The following is a 25,318-nucleotide window of genomic DNA, read 5'->3' as shown; positions in this document are numbered from 1 at the left end:
ATTTAGTAGTAAGTTTCAGTAGACTTTTTTTAAATTAGCTACAAATCAATTACACAAGTTAAAAAAAGACCGAAAACTAAAGTATTTATTTTCTCTTTCATTCTTCTTATTTTTAATACATTCTGCATGGAAATGCCATTTTTTAATGATTTTTAAGGCATTCCTTATCTCCTTTTCGTTGTCTTCAAAACTAAGCGAACGACAAGCATCTGTTTAAAATATTTAAAATATATTTGAGCTATGTTATTCGAAATATGTATACATATATGCTTTCAATATATGGGTTACCCATTAAAGTTTGGTAAAAAGTTTTGAAATCTTTCAATAGCTTCTTGCCGTGGACTCCACCCAAATTGACTTCTATGCACACACTTTGGGAAATAACATCTGTCAATGTTTTCGCCAGGCGTCCTTTTAACAAAGCCTTCATCCTGTTAACCTGTTAAGTAAGTTATAAAAACTTTTAGTATAGTAATGCATTTTAGCAAGATATTAAATTCGTGGAACACAATTTTTAAGACTTACGCAGAGGTCACGATTGTCCTCACTAATAATAGTGTTGAAGTCGTGTAAGTCGTTGACACTTTTTTTGAGGAAAACTGCACGTACATTATTGTTGGTTACCTCTTGGTGAAGAACCCTTTCCGTCAACACTTTCTGCTCAGCCAAGGTCTTCATAATTATGTCATTTTGGTTGACAATAGTTTCTGCATTGCATTTGGTAATGAATAATAATAATAATAAGAATTAAGATGCATTGAAATTATTTATATTTAATATAAATAATAATATGTTTTAAAAGGATTTATTACCTTGAAGCTTTTGTATAGTATCTGACAATGAATTTTTTTACATTTAAATTAATTTAAGTTTCGCTAATTTTTTGCAATTCGAATTTCTTACTGTTCATCTCCTTAAATTGTTGCTCAATATTTTCGTTGAGGCGGCAACAACCTGGGCAGCAGCTTGTTTCGTCGCTATTTGTAAACCCATTTCTATGAAGACAAGTTATATACATTTTTATTGTAGTTAATACTTACACTGAGACATTTGTTGAATACTGAATGTGGAACGTTTAATATTTGGTATCAACATCTAAACTTTTTATACTTTTTTTATTAACTATAATAATTTTTTTTACAATTATGAGCATTATTTCATGCGACACGAGCAACCCAAAACATTGTAGTTGGTTCGTTTCGCATGGAAAATACTAGATGACCGCTTTAAATCGAGCAAACTTTAACAACATCTTCTATAGCAAATCTCTCTTCCTCCCCCATGTTATTCTGATCAACTAGACAAGTACCTAAAATTTTAGATGAGTTAAATGGTTCCTGAAAAAAAATTTCGGTACTTCTGAATCGGCGCCCTAATATTGATTCTGATCCAAGTGTTGAGAAGCCTGTGATTTGTATCGGTATAAACGGACGAATAGCGCAAAAGTTATTAGGGCAAACGGTAGTAAAAAAATTTTCTGAGGTTGCGACAGTAACAATGTCCCCATTTTTTTCAATAAATTCCATTTTTTTGCTGGTTTGTCACGATTTTTTCACATTGTGTGCGAATATAAATTTGTTGCAGAATCTCTGATGGCTTTTTCACGTATTTTTTTAGCTTTTGAAGATAATCTTCAAATGGAAATGAAGAAAAATTGATAAGTGGTCCAAGCTTTTTCACACAGTCACTTATATGCAGAAGACCATGAATATTGTGAGATATGCTATTTTCCCCAAAAACTACAGGGAAATTTTCTACAAATAGTTCTAATAATATTTGAGCATTTTCAACATTTCTATCACACGTTCTCGGAGAGGAAAACAAACGGCAAGCACATTAAAGTAAAAGGAATTCATAATAAAAATCAACATGAACTTTGTCCTTTGAAACCAACATGCCTGTGTATAACAGAAATTGACGAAACTCAGTGGCTTTCCAGTTGAAAAGTTCTTCCAATCCTCCCGTTGCTCGAATTTCAAATGCAATTATCTTGTTTTCAAACAATATTCCGTTATCAAGTAAATCTTTTAACTCTGTGATCAAGTCACCTAAGAAACTAGCAATGTTACTGGGTTTACTGTTTCCAACGTAAACACCAATAGGGAAAATAGAAATGTTGGGAAAGTTAACAATTTTAGCCAAAATCGGCCAAATTTGCATTCGGGAACTTTTAAATAATGGTAATCCATCAATATTCAAATCAATCACTATTTTGTGGCAATCGTTTAATATGCTTGGAATTTTAAACAGATGTTTTCTTAAACCAAAATGGCAACACACACCAGGAAAAACATGTCTTACGCATAAGCGTTTTCTTTAGCTAAAGTATGCAACAACTCTTCGAAACACTTGCGAGATATGATATTTTTGAAATACCAATCACCGATTTTTTCTTTTAAGGTTTTTTTATTGCAAATTTTTGCTCGAAAGTATTGCCTATATCACTACTTTCCATATGGCCTTCGTCATGACACTGAGCATTAACAGAGAAGCACGTGGCTTCTAATTGAGTTACACTATTAGACAAAAGATTACTAGAAAACACGTCTTTTTCCTTTTTGATTAACCGTCTCAAATGCCGTTTGCTTACACCCCTCATTTTACTTTGTACAATTATACAATAATTAGAATTTAAAGCAATCAGTTTGTACTCTTTTTAATTTAATTAATAACTTTATCTTTTAAAATTTTGGTGACTTCTGCTTGCACACGATTGACTACAGCCTACTAATAACGAAAAGAGAGATTACAAAGAACTAACAGTAAAGATGAGAAAATAAATCAAAACAAAAGCACCTGCATTCTCTATGCTTGCCTTGATGTGGGGTATTTATGCATTATTACTACCGAATTGCTGACAGGGTTGTTACTCAAGTATCGACTTACAACTTCCGGCACGTGTGCCCGAAATGCAGGGGAAAGTGCATGGTCAGCGTCTGCACCACCTATTGTGCAGAATAAGATTCGTGGAAACGAATCACGCCACGGAATATTATTTAGCTTAGAATTAAGTATAAATATTGTAATTTTGTTAAGCTAAGTTTCAGTTTGAAAACTCAAATAAAGATACGCGGTAACGCTGCCCCAATGAAGCTCCGCTAAAAATTATATTTTTTTAGTTATTTAATAACTAAAAAGCTTAACTGGCGCCCGAGCTAAAAAGTCATAAATAATAGAGAAAGAAAGGTCCCCTAGTAGCATAAAGCAAACGGGAAGCACTAGTTGCTAGCCAGCTCTATTCACGAGTGTCTAAATAATCTTTGCATAAAAACGCGGAGATATTATGAATAAAATTTAAAGCAAAACTAACAAGTAAGGAAGGGCTAAGTTCGGGTGTCACTGAACATTTTATTCTCTCGCATGATAAAGTGATAATCGAGATTTCATTATACGTCATTTACATATTTTTCAAATACCGTATTTTTGTAAAGATTTATTCCGCTATCATCATTGGTTCCTAATGTATATATTATCGCTGAAATCGGTGAAGTAGTTCCTGAGATATGGCTTTTGGTCCATAAGTGGGTGACGCCACTCCCATTTTCAATTAAAAAAAAAAAAACCTGAGTGCAGCTTCCTTCTGCCATTTCTTCCTTAAAATTTAGTGTTTCTGACGTTTTTTGTTAGTCGGTTAACGCACTTTTAGTGATTTTCAACATAACCTTTGTATGGAAGGTGGGCGTGGTTATTATCCGATTTCTTCCATTTTTGAACTGTATATGGAAATGCCTTAAGAAAACAACTCTGTAGAGTTTGGTTGACATAGCTATAGTAGTTTCCGAGATATGTACAAAAAACTTAGTAGGGGGCGGGGCCACGCCCACTTTTCCAAAAAAAAAATTACTTCCAAATATGTCCCTCCCTAATGCGATCCTTTGTGCCAAATTTCACTTTAATATCTTTATTTATGGCTTAGTTATGACACTTTATAGGTTTTCGGTTTCCGCCATTTTGTGGGCGTGGCAGTGGGCCGATTTTGCCCATCTTCGAACTTAACCTTCTTATGGAGCCAAGGAATACGTGTACCAAGTTTCATCATGATATCTCAATTTTTACTCAAGTTACAGCTTGCACGGACGGACGGACGGACGGACGGACAGACAGACATCCGGATTTCGACTCTACTCGTCACCCTGATCACTTTGGTATATATAACCCTATATTTGACTCATTTAGTTTTAGGACTTACAAACAACCGTTATGTAAACAAAACTATAATACTCTCCTTAGCAACATTGTTGCGAGAGTATAAAAACGACACGTGTAACAAATACCAAACAACTGAAGAAAAGCGTGCACAAGTGAAAGAACGAACAAAGCAATAATACAAACCTAACGATGTGTGAAAACTAAAAAATATCGAAAGACTGCTTAAGAAACTAAATCTGCAAACAGTTAAGGAAAAAACTTAGAATAACAAATAGAAGAGTGTGGCGACTTGCAACTTGCTAAGCGTAAAATACACGCAAGTTCAGGGATACAAATCATTTCAGTTTTAATAAAACAAAAAAAATTAATTAACATACTACAAAAATAATACAAAACACAAATTAATAAAATACAATAACAATAAAAATATAAATAAAAAGCGAGCAATTAATCACGGTTGAAGGCAGCAAGCGGTGTGCGTGAATTAAATATTAATGAAAATATACGAGTGAGCGTGCAACAAAATACGCCAAAGTGTACATTAAATTTATTGCAACAAATTTCGTGGAAGCAGAAATCTACGCATATTGCAGGCAGGGAACAAAATCGAGGCAGATATTTAACAGGCGAATTGCAGCTCAGCAAGTGGAGATATCCGGCAAGGCAGCTAATAGGAATACTATCGATGGTAGCAGCGACGACAGAATCTCTAACAATCCTGTAAGTGGCAGCAGCCTTTAGTAACTACTTAGATATTATATTAAGAATAGCAATATATTATTATATAAGAATATTAAAAATATACAAATGGCGAACCCCAATAATTTAATCCGCCCTCCAATCCTTCCCCTCAATTCGGCACCTAATACCCCTTAGACATCCCGAAACACACAATTGAGCATGGACGACCTGTCCAGGCTCATAGCTAGTATAGCTTCAGATATAGTAAAGACACAGGGACCGGAAGTGGTACATGCGGCATTACACCCAAATTTATCAACAGGTGTATAGCCACCTTTCATTGATACTAAATAAATTAGGTTGTCTCGATATGGGCAACGAATCTCTTCGCATGCTGACACAAGCATATAGAGACAAACCATTAGATACTTTTATAAAAGGGCTTAACGGGGATTTACCTAGATTATTAGGAATACGGGAGCCGGCAGACCTGCGGCAGGCTCTTCATTTCTGTTTAAAACTACGGAACCAGAACTTTCGTATGAACCATGCGTACAATGGAAGACTAGTACAGCCTTCACCCTTACCTCTAAGAAGGAATTTTCCACAGCCACAAAGGCACCAATTTTACCCCCAGCTAGCGCATTTACCCCAACCACAGCGGACAACTTGGCAACCAAGGCAACAACTATATAACAATTTTCACTACGATAATAACCCCTCAAGACCTCCGAAACCGCAGCCACGTCCAGAGCCCATGGACGTGGACCCGAGCATACACTCTCGTCGCGTTAACTATATAAACAGACCCCAAGGAAGTGAGCACTTTGGCAAGAGGCCACAACAATTTCTGAATCAACAGCGAAGGAAAGAGCAACGAAGATTTCACATTGACACAGCTTCACAGGAAGACGGACAATTTGGTGAACCAAGCGATATCCATTTTTTAGAATAATTAGCTATTCGCTCCCCTTCTTCGAAGTAAAGGCGGAGAGCGGCAGAATTTTGAAATTTTTAGTGGATACAGGTTCCAGTAAAAATTATGTTAAGCCAGAGCTGGCAAAAAAAAAGAATCCAAAACGACAATCCCTTTTTTACAAAATCTATTGGGGGAAATTTAGAAATCAGAGAACATACTTATGTTCAACTTTTTAACTTTAAAGATAAAATTAAATTCTATCTAATGCCACTTCTCAAAACATTTGACGGTATTCTAGGGAATGATACCCTTCGGGAATTTAAAGCCATTATATACGCCGGCGAAAATTACATGACTTTAAGTAACGGCTTTAAGGTTCACCTCAAACAGCTCCCCTCACAGCGAGTGAACGCAATTAATGTAGATGAGGGAAACCTCTCAGAAAATCAAATGAACACGATGGAAAACATCGTAAATAAATACCTAAAGCTTTTTTCCGAACCTGACGAAAAGCTAACCTATACAACAAAAGTTGTCGGACAAATTCGGGCAACATCCGATTCCCCTGTTTACACAAAATTCTATCCATATCCTGCAGCATTGAAACAGGAAGTGGAATCTCAGGTAGAAAAGCTTTTAAGCGATGGTATAATTAGACCATCTAGATCACCGTACAACTCCCCGGTGTGTATTGTACAGAAGAAGCCAGACGAGGCAGGAAATAAACAATACCGTATGATCATTGATTATAGGAAATTAAACAAAGTAACGATCGCGGACAGATACCCCATTCCGGAAATTACAGAAGTAATCTCTCAACTAGGTAATAGCAATTTCTTCTCAGTTCTCGACCTTAAAAGTGGTTTTCACCAGATTCCACTAAAAAATCTGATATAGAAAAAACTGCTTTCTCTATCAGCAATGGGAAGTACGAATTTACTCGACTACCGTTTGGCCTAAAAAATGCGCCATCTTTTCTTCAACGCGCTTTAGGTGATATATTAAGAGAACATATAGGGAAATGTTGCTACGTGTATATCGATGATATAACTGTTTTTAGCACAACAGAAGAGGAACACTTCGAACATACATATATATAAGGTGTTTGAAACTTTAGAAAACGCTAATATGAAAGTGCACTTAGTGCATAAATTATTGCAGTAAATTCTTCAAAAATAGAATTCTAAGGATATGTAATCACACCGGTTGGTATAAGAACCAACCCAAAAAAAGTTGAAGCCATTTCAAACTTTCCACAACCACAAAATTTAAAAGAAGAGAGATTTATAAGAGATTACGCTAAACTTGCAAAACCCCTAACATCTCTTTTAAGAGGGGAAGACGGTCGTACGTCAAAGAATAAATCTACTCACATAAAAGGAAGCGATAGAAGCTTTCATGAAAATAAAAAATTCCCTCACCTCAGAGGATATTATCCTCACGTATCCGGATTACAGCAAAGAATTTGAGCTGACCACAGATGCGTCCAACTTCGCCATAGGCGCAGTATTGTCTCAGTCAGATAGACCAATAGCATTTTTATCTATTAAGCAAAGCGGAAGAGCACTATGCCGCAAACGAGAAAGAAATGTTAGCCATCATTTGGGCATTGAATTCATTTCGTAATTATCTGTATGGATCGGCCAGAGTAAAAATATTCACCGATCACCAAAAATGAACTTATGCGTTAAGCAACAAGAATGCTAATAGCAAGATGAAACGCTGGAAAGCAATACTAGAAGAATACAATACAGAATACAATACAGAATACAAATTCGGATGATAGCTCATCTCACAATTTAATATACTGCGTTAAAGCACCAATTAACGCGTTTAAAAATCAAATATTTTTAAATAAGGATGTTACATCGACATATAAATTTAAAATCATATTTCCCACCTACCACCGTCATATAGTAACCGAACCTGATTACTGCGAACAAAATTTGATTTCTATTTTAAAAAGATATTTAAATCCGTCCGTAATAAACTGCATCAAAATGGAGGAGCACATTATGGGCAAGATTCAAGAAATTTACCCCTTACACTTTGACAAATATAAAATTAGGTTTTCGCAGTTCCAAGTGAAAGACATAACAAATGAGGAAGAGCAAGAAAATATTATTATAAATGAACATAAGAGAGCGCATAGAAATTGCAAGGAGAATAAGATACAAATTTTAGAAAAATTCTATTTTCCAAGTATGGCGAATAAAATAAATAAGATAATAAAAAAATGCGTTACTTGTAAGGAGAACAAGTACGATCGCCACCCATCAAAGCCGCAGCTACAAACCACACCCATACCCAATTTCCCTGGACAAATAATCCACGTAGATATATTATTGATAGGCAAAAAGCTAGTTCTGACAGCAATGGACAAATTCTCAAAATATGCTATCGCAAAATCAAAGGCAACAGAGGATATCAGACAACCTTTAAGGGACATTCTCTTCTTCGTTGTACCGGAAACATTGGTAATAGATAATGAAAGATCCTTTAACTCAGAGTCCATCAACTTTATGATAGAGAACGAATTTGGCACCAAAATATATCGCACCCCCCCCCCCCCTTACACAAGCTGCTCGAACGGTCAGGTTGAGCGCTTTCATTCTACTCTACAGGAGATTATGCGTTGTCTGCAAACAGAGAAAACCCACCGATCGTTCCAAGAACTTTTTGAACAATCAATCAAAGAATATAACTACACTATTCATTCAACAACGGGAAAAAACACATTGAAATCTTCTTCGGAAGACGGGTCAGTAGCGACCATAGGCTTATAGAAGAGGAAAGAAAAGAAACGAAAAAAAGGTTCCAGGGAAAGCAATTGGCAGATCTTTCCTACCACAATAAAAACCGAACGCCACCCAAACAATATTTTGAAGGGGACGAAATTTTTGTTAAGATAAATAAAAGATTAGGAACTAAGTTATCACCTAGATTTAGGAAAGAAATTGTCACGCAGAATTATAATACCACCGTTAAAACTAAAACAGGCAGGATTGTTCACAAAAACAACATAAAACAATATTAAGAAGATATAATTATTTGCAGCTGGAAAACCTCGAAATGGAAAACCTTCAAATTTACCTCATCCTAATTATATTGGCACCCACTACAAAAACCCAACAAATTGACGTTCAGGACTTGACAAACAATAATGGATATCTACCAATTAAGACAGGAGAAGTAAGGACAATTAACCATTATGATAAAGTCCTACATTTTATCAACTTAACCAAATATGAGGAAACACTTTCACTTATTTCGGACAACATTAATACACTAAAGACAACTACTTTCGAGGACAGACAATTGCTTGACACAACTCACAAAAATTTCATTTTATTAGAAGCGAAGTTAGAAGGTCTACACCCACATTTTAAATCTAAATGAGGTCTCCTTAATATCATAGGGTAAGGATTAAAATACATAGCAGGTACCATGGACAGCGACGATGAAAAAGAAATTAGCGACGCACTTACACAATTGCATAAAAGCGAAAGAACAGATGCACAAAATATTAATAATTTATTATACTTTAGCAACCTCATTTCCGGACAAATAAGCAACGTTACGGACCATATAAATAAGCAGCACATTATTGTGAGTAATTACATAAACGAACTTAAAGAAACAGCGCAGAATAGGATTAAGACTTTGGAAGACGACATTCAATTCATTAAACATACCTACCAGGTTAACAACGATATATCGCTTTTACGCAATCACGTGGACGACATTGGACAGATAATTTTTTCAACCAAATTAGGCATAATATACTGACATCTACAGAACTAAATCTCATTACCGATTTCGAAAGCTATAGCCACATAAAAACAGCAGTACTTTTCCAGGATAACACGATCATTATAACCGTCCTCATACCTCAATATTCCAACAGCATCCTATCCCAAATCAAAATTGAACCCCTTCCCAATATAAACAATAAATCATTAGTTTTAGACAAATACGATGTACTAGTAGATGAAGATAATAATATGTACAATGTAGAAATTAAGGATAATCTGGAGAAAAATTTAATTAAAGAGAATGATCAATGTTTAACAAATATATTAAAATTTGAAGAAGCAGCTTGTAAGCTCAGAATTTGTAATGAGCAATCTGTAAACGAAGTGCTACCAGGCACACTAATTAACAAAATATAAAACAAAGAGGAACTTTTTTAATAAAATTTAAAAATTGCGAAATAAGCGTATTTAACAGATCATATACTAATGTAAAAAAGGAAGTATATGAATCCTTTGTATTACCAAATGTTATAACTAAAATTAAAGAAAATACAAATTTTGCTAATAAAGAATTAAGACTGGAAATCTTGTATGTGAAACAACTCCAGCATGAAAACAATATTGAATTTTTGATAAATAATAGCGACATTTCCTCAATAACTAGCTTAAGTTCTGATGTAATAATAATTGTAATAATTATAATCGTTATAGCATTTTTATATAAAAATCGCCGAAAAGTATATTTGTCACCTGAATCTAGTGCAGAGGACGTACTAAACGTGCGGAAAGGTCCTTTTTTGCAAATAACAACGGCACATCCTACGAGCAACACCGATTGCGGACAATCGATTTAAGAGGGGAAGAGTTAACACAACACTTGTTACTCAAGTATCGACTTACAACTTCCGGCACGTGTGACCGAAATGCAGGAGAAAGTGCATGGTCAGCGTCTGCACTACCTGTTGTGCAGAATAAGATTCGTGGAAACGAATCACGCCACGGAATATTATTTAGTTTAGAATTAAGCATAAATATTGTAATTTTGTTAAGCTAAGTTTCGCGGTAACGCGGCCCCAATGCAGCTCCGCTAAAAAAAATTATATTTTTTTAGTTATTCAATAACTAAAAAGCTTAACTTGTATGTTCGCTCTGAGAAGAGAGCGCGGAGATGGAATTGACGAAAGCTAAAGGTGCTTACATATATACTATATATGTTTTATTTTTGCCTCTCTTGTTTTGTTTTTATGCTATAATTCTATTTTATGTTTATGCCCTTGCTTATGCAAACATGTTTATTGTTTTTGTTAATCATAAGAAGTATGCTAGAAAAATTGCAAGTAATTATTTTAATTGTGTTTTTTTTTTTTTTTTGTTAAAAAGTGTGTTTGAATACACGCAGAGGAGGCATCGAATAAATAGGTATTTGTATTTATGTATTCATGTGAGTATATTTTATATTAAAGGACTTGATACGCTCACTTGGTATCCTTTTTGTATGTAAAGGGCGCCTCTACGTATACATGTTTCTCCCGCCAATTTTGTTCCTCCGCTTCACCCAAATGGTTGGACCTGTTGTGTTTGTTGTTTTTCCTTTTTTTAATTCGCGCCCGTTTTCGTACCCGGTTTAATGTTTTTTGTGTTTGAAAAGTTTTGTATATTTTGTGTCTATAAGTTTATATGTTATCACCGCAGTTTTTGTTATTGCATACTGCCGAGTCACCACACTTGATTTTTTGTTTTGTGGCTTATGTTTGAACATGTATTATTTTTGTCACTGCGCCGTGTTTTTGTTTTGTTAAACTGCTCGGTAGCTTAGTCTTTTAAATGCACTTTGTTTTTGTTTTTTATTAGTGTTTTGTTTTAAGATTTAGCGCATTGATTTGTTGCTGTTTTGTTTGCGTAAACTGTTTGCTAATTCGCGCCCGCTCTTTGCAGTTTTGTATTTCGTTGGTTTTTGTTGCGATTCTGATACAGGTATGTTTTTTTTCTTTTTTTGTTCTGTCTGGGTCACAGCACTTTGTTGATCGGGCCTTTTGTTTTTATTTTTGTTTTTTCGTTGGTCACCACACAATTATGCATATACATATGTATATTACTGCACTTCACTGCACTAGTTTGTTTTTCTCTTATTTTGTGGTTTATCTAGTGGATGTATATTTATAGTGCCTGTCATTTAGGCTCGAAGAACCATGTTTAAAATGTATACTCGATATATTGGGGAGCACTCACCACTACGTTAATTTAGATAAAAACATTCAGTTTATTTTGTATACATTTGGTTTTTTTAACAACTTTATTTAAATTTTAATTTATTGGTTTTATTATACAAATATTCTTAAATATGATATCGACGAGCGAGGCGGCGATAGTTCAATTCCGGCAACGATTTGTCACAATCGTATGTGTCGAACGAATTGCTTAGAACCAATTGTGTCTGCCTTCCCGTTGCCCATCCTTTTTGTTTAGTGGGTACTGGTGTGGTGAGTTGTATTGGTAATGGGTTGCAAACTGTGGTGAATTGCGCTGTTTTATTAGGATGGGCCAGTTTTTTTCGGATAGAGTGGGTGGATGCTTAACTCATTTAAACAGGTGGATAGCAGTCTATCTGCTCGCTTGGGCTTTACAATGAGTTTGCAAACATATTATAGTTATAAGAAAATAAAGCAAAACAATAAAATATTTATTTGTTTTCTTACCATTGTTTTCTGTATTGAATATACGTAGCTGACAATCCACATAAAGATACCAAAATATCCATCAGTCAATTGATGTGCAAAACTACTAAAAACTGTTGCCGACGGTGTGAAAATGGATGAAATGGGAGGACTACCCAGCTAACTCCCCATATAACGGTACTGTGAAAACTACTGAAAGCGCGATAAATCAACTACTAAATACGCCAAAGACCTTTAATTTTACCACCGAGTTGGTATGAGAGAGAGTTATGGGAGCCGCTGTGAAAAGTGAGCTATGAGCGTTGCGCCGCCCACTTTTTGGAGAAACCCCATATCTCGGTACCCGTCCAAACGATTTCGACAAAATTTAGTAAGTGGCATTCTTCTTACATTCTTATTTCACAGTATGAAAATGGACCGAATCAGACAACACTCAAGCCTACTTCCTACTTATATATAAATAGCATCATTTTATTCCACTTGATTATTTCAGTTTCCAGTACACAAATAAAGAAGCAATTAATAAAAGTATAACGGGATAAAACTTTGCACGAATAATCTCTTTAGTGTGTTTCACTTCATGACCAAAAATTGCTTAAATCCAACCAAAGCTGTTCAAGTCCCTAGGTACCGAATATTTGGACTCCAGTATCTATAGTTGACTTTTGATCGCACATGTCGGTCAATGTGTGAGATATTTAATTAAGGGATAATCCTTCTCCTATAATGGTTTAATCGAACCGAAAATAATATATAACTAATATCAGGATTTTCGAGCATCCGGCTGACTTTACTATATCTAATTTTTTAATATGTGGTATTGAGAAAAATGGATAATATCGGGTCGCTACCAACTCCCATTTACTATATGTAATTAATGATTTTCGGTTTTCTTACAAACTTTGTGTGTCTGTAAGTGTATGGGTTATATAGACTAGGGTGCTTAAAAAAATTTTCAAATTGTTATTGATTGAGAAACAAAAAACCCTCCCTCAAGCCAGGTGCTGTAGCTTAACTCTAAGAGGTCGCTATGTTTTTTTAGGTTCCCGTACATTTAACATACGAATTTTCATTTTTTCATTCAAACTAAAATTTCACCAACTAATTTTCGTTTCTCAAAAATAACCATCATATATTCATAAAGTTGGCTTTTCAAACTTTAAAAGTTCACGCGACAAAATTATTATTCTCAGAAACTTTTTTATTTTTATTGAAAAAATTCCAAATTTCAAATCATTATGTTTAATCGTCTAATTTTGATAATAAACAAAAACTATTAAAGTTTGAAAATTAAAATTTCGATGTTAAATGTATGGGAAATTAAAAAAAAACAGCGAGCCCTCAGAGTTAAGGTACAGCGCCTGGCTTGAGGGAGGATTTTTTGTTTGTCAATCACTAACATTTGAGGGGGTAAGAGTTAAAAAAAAAATTCAAACATTTTTTTTAAGCACCCTAATATAGACTCTATGTTCTTATGCAAGTATGTAAAATTGCTAATCAAATAAATAAACAGTTGAACGATTTTTAAATTTTCAAATGTATATCTAGGCAAATGTAATCTCACTTGTTTTGAGCCAAAGCCAATTTACATATATTTCAAATAATTTTTAACAATAAACAAGAGCCAAGTTCGGTGTAACCGAATATTTTATACCTTTGCAACTTACAAGGATCAAATACGGGAAATTGACAAAATTTTACTAAAAAAATATTGCGAAAGAATTCAACATTAATTATTCTACGAAACTGAATTGTTTACAATAAAATTTGGATCTTTGCAATTTTTTATAGATCCAATTAGTTTTATAACTACATATTACTTCCATGGCCGGGGACACGCCTCATTTTTAAAAAATTTTCACCATTCGTTTAATGGTGCCTCGTGGACCATTGTCACTGTCCGATTCCGCCCATCTGCGATGATGGCTTCAAGATATCTCAATTTTTTCTCAAGCTATCGCTTGTGCAGACGGACGGACAGACAAACAGAATTCAACTCGCTTTGTCATCCTGATCGTTTACATATGCATAACACTACAAGTACAAGGTGCGTTCTAAAAACAACAGGACTTTTTGAATCTAGCGCCCCCTGTTGGCGCCATCTATATGTATGTGCTGCGTTGGACTTTGCTAACTTTATCGATCGTCCAGTAATAATTTCATGTTATTTTATTGATTGGAAGTGAAGTTATTGCGTTTTAAGTGTCAGTATGTTTCAGCTTCGAACAAAGAGCCAACATTAAATTTTGTTTTAAAATTGGTAAAACTTTTACCGAAACGTTTCAATTGATAAAACAAGTTTATGGCGATGATTCCCTATCCCGTAGCAGAGTGCACGAGGGCCAATCAAAATTCGTGATCACCGGAAATCCCATCGAAACTGTGCGTGAGTTCATCAAAAATCAACCGAAATTATCATTGAAATTAATTGATACGGAATTGAACATCTCAAAACATCGATTCAATTTAACCGAACATTTGGGCTTACGAAAGGTGTGTGCACAGTTTGTTCCGCACAAATTGACTGACAACCAAAAATTGCTCAGAATCCAACATTCTAAGGACGATTATTTGACCAAAAATCACATTTTAACCATTAACCACTCCTCGTATTCACCTGATATGGCACCGCGCGACTTCTTCCTTTTCGGAAAAATGCATGTGCTCATGAAAAGAAAGCGTTATGCTGACGTAGAGGCCATTCAAAAGGCTTGCATCGGCATACTGGCGGCCATACCGGCCAACGAGTTAAAACACTCGTTCGACATGCTTTGGACCGTGCAAAAAGCTGTATTGAAGCAGAAGGATATTATCTTGAATAAAATTAATTGATTTACCTGAAAAACCATTTGTTCTTTTTTTGTTTTAAAGACCTGTTTACTTTGGAACGCACCTTGTATATGTACCTTGATTAGAGATACAATCAATTAGATGATACAAACAACTGTTAGCTGAACAGAACTCTTATGCTCTGTAACAAGTAATATCACAATAAACTTATACAAACATGTAAAATAATTTAACATAAACAATTCCACGGTAATAGAAATAAATATTATTATCGACATCAAACTTTAAAATTTACATATATGAAAATCCAAGAGTAATAAAATACCCAAAACTAGCAACGGACATATTCCGTTGTAATGAATACAAAAAAAAACGTTGCATCCTCCATCGAATTCTATATATGTATGTACTTTCGGAACGTATGTATACCATACATACATATATAAATTAGTTAACTCTTTACATGTAATAATAGCACAGCGATTACCTAAAAAACAAAATATATGGGGTCTAGCCAAGCACCATTGGTGCACTAAGGTGTAATAATGGGTTGTCAAAAAAGTCTTGCGGTATTTTTATTTAATTTTTTTTGTTGAAATTGAAATGAAGTTTTGATGACTCATGCCCAGCTCTTGACCGATGCTACGGCTGCTACTATGCCGGTCTCTTTCGACCAATTCAGCGATTTTATCGCAATTTTCGACGACAGGCCTTCCGGAGCGTGGCGCATCTTCGACCACCTCTACACCAGAACGAAAACGTTGAAACCATCGTTTTGCTGTGGAAATGGAAACTGTATCGGGTCCATAAACTGCACAAATTTTATTGGCGGCTTGAGATGCATTTTTGCCTTTATCGTAGTAGTACTGTAAAATATGCCGTATGTTCTCTTTATTTTGCTCCATGTTTGCGACGCTATAACTCACAATCAATCAAACACGTGTTAGCGCGTGAAATGAGCTTTCCAAAAAGGTATAGCATGACCCGATGCGACGAATAAAACTAGAACTACGCGCTTTCAGCGCCAACTAGCGAAAATACCGCAAGACTTTTTTGACAACCTATTATTATAATATCCTTTTTTGTCCTTTTCGATACGATATCCTTGAATTTTTTTCTGAATTCTATAGATAATAAAATTCCAGGAAGCTACCTGGAAGCGCAAGTCGTTTGCTACACTCTAAACATATTTAAATAACATTTAAAAACAAAATATGCCTGGCCAGACCCGAGGGTCTCGATGAGGGTTAAGGGTGGAGCCTGCTTTGGGGCTTCAAAAAATCGATTTTTTTAAAATTTTTTTTGGGAAAGAAAGAAATAAGTGATTAAATTTCTAGGATTTATAGTTATAAGGTGTGTTAAAAAGTATCGCGAATTTTGTGTTTTTTCGAAAATTATTTATTTATTCATGAATATCTATTTTGTCCCCTTCAAAGTAATCCCCATGAGATATTATACACTTGTGCCAACGGTTTTTCCAATCTTCGAAGCACTTCAAAAAATCATTTTTTTTTATCTTCTTCAGCTCCTCCTTCGATGCCGTCTTTATCTCGTCAAGAGAAGCGTAACGTCGTCCTTTCATATGCCTCTTCAGTTTAGGGAACAAGAAAAAGTCACAGGGGGCCAGATCTGGGGAATACGGTGGCTGCGGCATCATTAGTGTGTTGTTTTTGGCCAAAAAATCGCGCACAAGCAACGATGTGTGAGCAGGGGCGTTATCGTGGTGCAAAAGTCAATTTTTGTTTTTCCACAAATCCGGGCGTTTCTGGCGGATTGCTTCGCGCAAATTGCGCATAACTTACAGGTCGATATGTTTAGGTCCTCAGCAACTTCTCTAACGGTGATTCGACGATTGGCCAATACCATTTTCTCCACTTCATTAATTTTTTCGTCTGTTGTTGAAGTGCTCGGGCGTCCGGCACGCTCTTCGTCGTTTAAATCTTCTCGGCCTTCTGAGAACATTTTGTACCACCGATAAAGCTTCGGTCTAAGGTAGCTTCTCCGTATGCCACAGTCAACATTCGGAATGCATCCGCGCACTTAATTTCGTTTTTCACACAAAATTTGATACAGGTTCTTTGATCCATTTTTTTGAATAGGTAAACATCGAAGACGATCCAAAACACGTGCAAGCAAAGCAGCTGTCAACAATTAAATGAACATTCAAAATGGCCGAGCTTGTCGGCATAAGTGAGAGGCATGAGTACCAACATAACGCCACAAAAAATTCGAAATTCGAATATACGTAACCCGCGAAAATTCAAAATTGGCAATACTTTTTGAACACACCTCGTATGTTTAAACATCATTCACAAATTTTTTGAATACGAAATCTTAGATATTCTGATTGATTCTACTTGATTTTTCTTAGTTTTTTTTTTTAATTTAAATATACCGAGAAATCGCGCGTCAAAGTTTTCGCTTTCTGCCCAAGCGCTTATAATGTATATCTGCTAGACGCTCGGTCACTATTTTCCTTCTAGCTTAGAATGTATTTTAAATTCCCATCTAAAACTTTGGGGACATATCCTTAGGTTATTTTTTAAGAGACTTAAGCGAAAAAAATCAATTTTTTTAAGCTTCGAAATCAGGCTTCCCCCTTAATTAAGTGAGTTTTATAGCATTTACTGTTGTTGCAGTGCAAATTATTTAGAATAGTCAACAAGTAAACCAATTTGTTTTAAATGTGTAAGATCTCGAGTTTTTCATCTTACTTTTAACATCTTTCGGCATCTACGGGTTTGCACTCTTACTTTTATTAACGATTACTATTGGAACATACTTTTCAAGTAAACCCGTAATAATTTTATTAAAATGTGAGACAGTACATTGTCTATGATTTCGACAATTATTTCTAAGACAGGATGATACGGGTTCTCTGTTAGAACAAGAGGATTACTATGAATAACACAACACTTGAAAGGAGTACCATAGTATCTAAATTTAAGTAACCAACTCGGGCATTTTTTCCAAAAATTTATTAGAGTATGACCGATTGGAAATCGGCACGACGTAATCATCGAAAGCTTTCCTCGAGGCTCATGGAAAATTGAAATCAATGAAAAAGATTACGAAATCTAAATTTTTTGTCATCGAGATAGCAGGGATTATTGCTTCCTTACCAATTTCTTGCTTTATATACACAAAAGTCCAATTGGGGACTATTATAATGGCAAAAGTTTGTGAATTTATGTGTTTGTTACTTCTTCACGACTAAACGGCAGAGAACGTTGATCATAGAGAAGGTTCAATTGCGACAGGGGTGTCAACTGCCAAGAGCTAACAAGTTTTTATTAGTAGATTTCACCACAGCACGGCTAGGAAGAATAAATTTTAACAGAGATGAGTGAACAAAGAAAGCTGAGCATTGAATGAAAATTATGTTCAGAAATATGCATCAATTTACACCAATATCATTTTGCGAATTTTTATGAACTAATGTAAAATAGATAACATTATTATTAAATTATAAAATTATCAGAACAATATTTGTAGTTAATGGACTTTTCATATATTTCTTATCTTTGATAATTTCATATAATATGTCTACATTCATACATACAGCCATGGTCACGCAAATAGCACACTTAGTTATAAGAAGCAATAAGCGCTAATACAATTGATAAACGTCTTTAAAAGAGTAAAAATATGATTACTTCTTAATTTATCCATTTAAGTAAACAAAACCCAAATAGCAATTTACAAATAATTAGTATTATTTGAAAAACTTGAACTGCCTCTAAAATGTCTTGGTCACCCAAATAGCACATTTTTCCAAACTTGCAAAAATCATGTGAAATTATTGAAATTTAATCAACAATTTGGTGCCATAATATGCCTACTTGGTTCTATATTCCACATTTTCAATTATAGCAGTGGTTCCCAAATTTATTTTGTCTACTGCCCACTTTGAGAACAAATATTTTTTTAGCGCCCCCATTTTTTACCTATTTATAAACCACTATAACATCAAATTAAATTAATTAATTATTGTGACCTAAATATGTATATTAACGGAAAATTCTAAACGAAGCTTTTTTTTTGAAACCTAAGCGCAGTAGGTAACATACAACGGCGTTTAGGTCTCAAGTTAACTTTTACGGGCTCCACCTGCCAATAAGAATGATTATTGAAACACAACTTTATAGTAACACCCAGTCTGGTATTTCCAAGTTCAAAATGTCCTGGTATCGTTCGGTAAAGTCAATGTGGCGGTGTTCCAAACGTTAGCAGTAAACAATTCGCCGTTACTGCATGATACTGATAAATTCGGAAAATTGTGAAACTCACGTCTGCCCAGATTCTTTTTGTGTAGAAGCAGTTTGGCTGCGAAAGCAGCAACGACGTTTTTTGTTTTAATTAAATTTAGTTTATCGCCTTGCAGTTGGAGATTAATGTCGTTGAACAATTTATATAGTGCGGAAAAGTTGCCTCAGTACTTCCTGATTCCAATGCAACTTTTTGTTTTGAGATCGGATTGCATTTTCAACCCCAAATTTCGGAAATTCGCCTAAAATCGTGAAATTGTCCACCTAGCGCCTGAAATACGCATCTCATGGCAAAATGTATAAAATAAAAGTTATTTGTCACGTCATTTGCTACCGAAATGGTCAATGTGCGTTCGGACTGGTCTCCACATAAATATTTTTTCATCGAGTTCCTTCACTCTTGTCGTTGATTTCGCCGAGTGCTATCACTTATATTCTCTCAACAGAACACAGAACTCAAAATGTCTGTATCTAAATTTAAATTTAGACAGAAATGTCCTGTGTTTGGCATATATCCGTACAATCTCTCTGAGTCCCAGTTACCTACTTACCAGGATGTTCTTTTGTGTTATCAGTTTGAAAGATTTCGTATAGGGCGACTCCGAGGCGACAACTATGAACCTAGGAGTAAAGAGGTTACAGAAATAGTTGCAAAAAAGGTTGAAAATACTTTCAAAAAGTCATCTATTCCGATAGTTTCACACACCAGAGTTGTACAAATGCTCACCACATACCATAAGAAATTTCTGACTCTTAAACAAATGTTTTTAAGGAACCCAATAGGTTTGAGCTCTAAAAGAGACGACTTTGTCTCTTCTGCCGGAAAATTATTTGACATCGCTGCTTGTAAATGCATTTATTTTTCTTCTTGCACTTGTCCAAAGGAAAGGAAAGTTCCTATCAATGAACAACCATTTCTCTTGGACCAGAGAACCAGAAGAATTGGTCGCATTGGAAGTGTTGATCTACCTGAAACAAAAAAGATTACAAAGAAAAATGAACGTAAAGAAAAGCTTTCAAAACGTCATTCAACATCAACACTTACCAGAAAAGTATCAGCTAGAACACGTGACCATTCAGATCAGCCAGACTCTCATACAGACGACAACAATGTAGGTGCGTCGCACATGGATTCTTCCAAAAACGATGCTGATGATGAATTTTCTCTTCCATCCTCTAAAACCAAACAAAACACACTAGTATTAGAACACACTGCTTTAGCTGCCCAAAGATTTGGAGTAAGTGATAGAGCAGCGGCCTTGATTGTTTCATCTGCTTTTCTGGATGCCAAAAAAGCAGGTTTGATAACAGAGGATCAGGCTAGCTTTGTCACTGACAAATGCAAGATTAGTCGGGCAAAAAAAAGTGTTGGAGTTAAGCTCCAAAACACCGAAAGTATTGACTCTGTATATGGGCTGTATTTTGACGGCCGCAAAGACAATACACTTACACAAGTCAGCGAAGGTGAAAAGTACTACCGCGACACTGTCAAAGAGGAACATATTTCTCTTATAGCGGAACCTGGTTGTCATTACTTTGGCCACGTCACCTCTCCTTCCGGGTCAGCTGAGGATGAGACGCAAGCTATATGGCAACATTTACAAGACAATTCAGTTGATGTGGAACATCTAGAAGTTGTCGGTGCTGATGGCACCAACACGAACACAGGTTGGAAAGGTGGAATCATTCGGAAACTAGAAGAAAGAATAGGTAGGCCATTACAGTGGGTTGTTTGTCTTCTACATTTCAACGAACTTCCATTTCGTGCTCTTTTCGAACACATAGATGGTGTCTCAAAGAGTCCAAATACATTCTCTGGCGACATAGGTAAACTGCTCCCTGATTGTGAGAAGTTGCCTGTTGTCAAATTTGAAAGTTTTCCATCCTGCCAATTACCTTCTGAGGTTATTAATCCGACCCAACTTAGCACAGACCAAGCTTATCTCTATAAAATATCAGAAGCTGTTATTTCCGGTCAATGTTCCTCAGATTTAGCGTCGATGCATCCAGGTAACATGTGCAAATCTCGCTGGCTCACCTGTGCAAATAGAATTCTGAGATTATACATTTCTACTGACAAACCAACAAAGGAAATAAAGATTTTGGTCAAGTACATACTTACAGTTTACTCACCTTTGTGGTTCTCAATAAGATTCAACAGTTCAATCAAAGATGGCTCGCGCCATCTCTATGCTGCAATTCAAAGGTCGAGATACTTACCTGCTAAACTGCGCAAGGTTGTCGATTCATCCATTCAACAGAATGCTTTCTTTGCTCTTCCAGAAAACATTCTCCTTAGTATGATGACTGACGAACGGATAGAAGTCAGAAAGTTGGCCCTTGACCGTCTTCTGGCAGCCAGAGAAGCAGAGTCTGACACTGTAAATGGAAGGGTTAGATGTAATAAAGTGCCAAAGCTGAATTTCAAAGCTAATAATTATTACGATATGATTAACTGGAAGACTATTACCTTGACTGTTCCACCAGTTCTTTGTTCAGTTTCTAACGAAGAACTCATAAAAGGGCTGTCGGGAGACACTGCAGAGGTATGGAAATTTAGTGAATTCCCCTCTCACACCGTGGCAGTCGAGAGAACCGTCAAACTGGTGACAGAGGCATCTTCTAAAGTTATTGGCCCCCAATCTCGTGATCGTTTTATACGCTCTACACTGAAATCTAGGCAACAAGTGCCAAAGTTTAGTACAAAATCTGATTTTATCAATAAATTTGACACAGATTCAGACTAAAACAAGCCTGACATATGGTTGGTTGGTTGGGTTGGGCTTGGGAGGAACCCGAAGAGCAGCCACCTCCACGCGGTGGGTTCTGGGTGACCAATACAGGTTAGCTGAGAGCTGCAACAATTTTCACCTTGCGTTTTGCAACCTCTTGGCTGAATATTATGCTTCTTCTCTAGGTCTTGAAAATATGCTACACTCTTGTCCTTCTTATCTGGATGCATTTTTTTCAAATGATCTTACAGTCATGAAGGCTTCATCCGAAAATAATTTTAGACATAGAAGACGCAAAGGCGACGATGGGTTTGTGGGGTTTTCAATGAATCTGAATTTAATATATTCCGCACAGTATTGCCGTCTCTTCATTTTACTTTCGACATTGTTTTGCTTTGAGAAATACGTTCAACTTCGCGAGTAGTGTAAAGGAGGCGTAAGTACTGCTCATCTATTGCGCGCAAAACCACAAATGAAAATAAAATAAATATTACATTGTTTATATAGGAATTTTTGAGCAGCACCCACCGACAGGAATAAAACAATCATGCATTAACTCGTTTATCTCATTCGACGCGCAATCGTACACAACAAGTCCGAACAAGTATTCAATGAACCAGCCGATTGATACGGGAATACACAATATGAGTTATTTTACAAAAAGGTGTTAAAACATGATAGATATCTACGAGTACTAATAACTATTAAAATGCGAAAGTATGTCTGTTGCCTTTTTGTTTGTTTGTTTGTGTCTACTTTCATTATGAAACGGAGCGACCGATTGACATGATTTTCATTTTTTCTATGTTCAATAAAATAGGACAGATATATGAACTACGTGGAGAGAAATATAGAACCGAGTTTGAGCAATCTTTTAATTCATATTAGTTGATGTTCACAAGTTGTTGTTGAGAGTCGAGAGCTCATACAGTCGTTGTCAAAGAGGTCTCCTAGGTAAATAAAACTACAAATCACCCCCCAGGCCTCTACACAACGCCCCCATTTTCTTTCTGGGTCTCTTACTGGCCCCCTTGACACTTGCAGCGCCCACTGTGGGAAAGACTGAATTATAGCATCACATCCGCATACCATATATTCTACAAGCTTCTCGCATCTCTTCTTTGGGATGGAGTACCAAGCTTCTGTAATACCTGCCCATAAATCCTCTAAATTTGTAAAAAATTTTGCAGCAATTTTACGGTTAAAATCGTTCCATAACTTTTCTTTTGGATTAAGGTCACTGCTTAATCCAAAACACTTATATCTCAAGAAAACAAATCGTTGTGTGCTTAGGGTCGTTATCTTGCATTAAAGTCCAGCGAAAGGGCATGCAATTGAAAGAAAGTGGTTCCGTTTCGTTCCTTAATATGTCTAAATATTAAGATGTGGAATAATTCGGCCTACGTCATGCCAGGAAAAGGCACCCCATATCATCATATTTCCGCATGCGTATTTTATCGTCTTTTTTGCGTACCTGGGATTCAATGATTCACCTTTTGGACGTTGAACATTACTTCCCAAAAATAGTCCATCGATTACATACATACGACAAATGTATGTATTTATGTATGTTCGTACTCGATGGAATCTCAATTTTTTATGCATCAAAAATTTGTAACATGCGCACATTTTCAAAGTTAGTAAATTTTCGTAGATTACACGTAGTGCCTTCGTTCGTTTGTGTTTTTTGGCACAGCTCGGATTTTCTACCAACAACACAGTGTTTACGTACGTATAGGTGTGATCATACATCTCTGTTGCGCTTATTTAGGAGTGTCATATAAAAATGTATATCTGAGCTACTTTAATATCCCCAATCGACAGCTGATGCAGCGTTGCATTTTCTGATTCCTAATTAAAAATATTTTTGGAATTCTAAACAAAAATTTCACAATCAATATTTTTATTTTTCTTCATTAACATACAATGTTTACGGAATTAATTTTAATTATATTATTCCTCTTCTTCTTAATTGGCGTAGACACCGCTTACGCGATTATCCAGTCGTTTCTTCTTTTCGCTACGTGGAGCCAATTGGATATTCCAAGCGTAGCCAGGTTCTTCTCCACCTGGTCCTTCCTACGGAGTGGAGGTCTTCCTCTTCCTCTGCTTCCCCCGGCGGGTACTGCGTCGAATACTTTCAGAGCTGGAGTGTTTTCGTCCATTCGGACAACATGACCTAGCCAGCGTAGCCGCTGTTTTTTAATTCGCTGAACTATGTCAATGTCGTCATATATCTCGTACAGCTCATCGTTCCATCGAATGCGATATTCGCCGTGGCCAACGCGTAAAGAAACATAAATCTTTCGCAGAACTTTTCTCTCGGAAACTCGCAATGTCGACTCATCCGTTGTTGACATCGTGCAATCCTCTGCACCATATAGCAGGACGGGAATTATGAGTGACTAATAGCGTTTGGTTTTTGTTTGTCGAGAGAGAACTTTGCTTCTTAATTGCCTACTCAGTCCGAAGTAGCACCTGTTGGCAAGAGTTATTCTGCGTTGGATTTCCAGGCTGACATTATTGGTGGTGTTTACTCTGGTTCCAAAATAGATATCTACAACTTCAAAGTTATGACCGTCAACAGTGACGTGAGTGCCAAGTCGCTAGTACGACGACTATTTGTTTGATAACAGGCGATATTTCGTCTTGCCCTCGTTCACTGCCAGACCCATTTCTTTTGCTTCCTTGCCCAGCCTGGAGCAAGCAGAACTAACGGCGCGGGTGTTGAGGCCGATGATATCAATATCATCGGCATACACCAGCAGCTGTTCACTCTTATAGAAGATGGTACCTTCTCTATTTAGTTCTGCAGCTCGTACTATTTTCTTCAGAAGCAGGTTGAAGAAGTCGCACAAGAGGGAGTCGCCTTGTCTGAAACCTCGTTTGGTATCGAACGGCTCGGAGAGGTCCTTCCCGATCCTGACGGAGCTTTTCGTGTTGCTCAACGTCAGTTTACACAGCCGTATTAGTTTTGCGGGGATACCAAATTCAGACATCGCGACATAAAGGCAGCTCCTTTTCGTGCTGTTGAAATCAGCTTTGAAATCGACGAAGAGGTAGTGTGTGTCGATTCTTCTTTCACGGGTCTTTTCCAAAATTGGCGCATGGTGAAAATCTGGTCGGTTGTTGATTTTCCAGATCTAAAGCCACACTGATAAGGTCCAATCAGATTAGTGACGGTGGGCTTTAATCTTCCACACAATACGCTCGATAGAACCTTATATGCGATGTTAAGGAGGCTTATCCCACGGTAGTTGGCGCGGATTGTGGGGTCTCCATTTTTGTGGATTGGGCAGAGCACACTTATATTCCAATCGGTGGGCATGCTTTCGTCCGACCATATTTT

The 25,318-nt window shown here is 36.2% G+C and overlaps 1 protein-coding gene and 1 long non-coding RNA gene across 34 annotated transcripts in view; one reads left to right on the top strand and one right to left on the bottom strand.

Annotated features, from left to right (window-relative positions):
* LOC126765673 (putative dual specificity tyrosine-phosphorylation-regulated kinase 3 homolog) overlaps positions 1–25,318 on the top strand; it is a 293,060-nt gene that overhangs the window by 165,625 nt on the left and 102,117 nt on the right. The window lies entirely within an intron of this gene.
* Positions 59–744, bottom strand: LOC126765827 (uncharacterized). Its single transcript, XR_007668621.1, has 2 exons — positions 289–744; positions 59–209 (listed from the first exon to the last, which is right to left on the bottom strand). It is a non-coding gene; the product is annotated as an uncharacterized LOC126765827 (long non-coding RNA).

Source organism: Bactrocera neohumeralis, unplaced genomic scaffold (genome assembly GCF_024586455.1).
Source record: "Bactrocera neohumeralis isolate Rockhampton unplaced genomic scaffold, APGP_CSIRO_Bneo_wtdbg2-racon-allhic-juicebox.fasta_v2 cluster11, whole genome shotgun sequence".
Taxonomy (NCBI): Eukaryota; Metazoa; Arthropoda; class Insecta; order Diptera; family Tephritidae; genus Bactrocera; species Bactrocera neohumeralis.
This window is presented reverse-complemented; position numbering and strand designations above follow the sequence as displayed.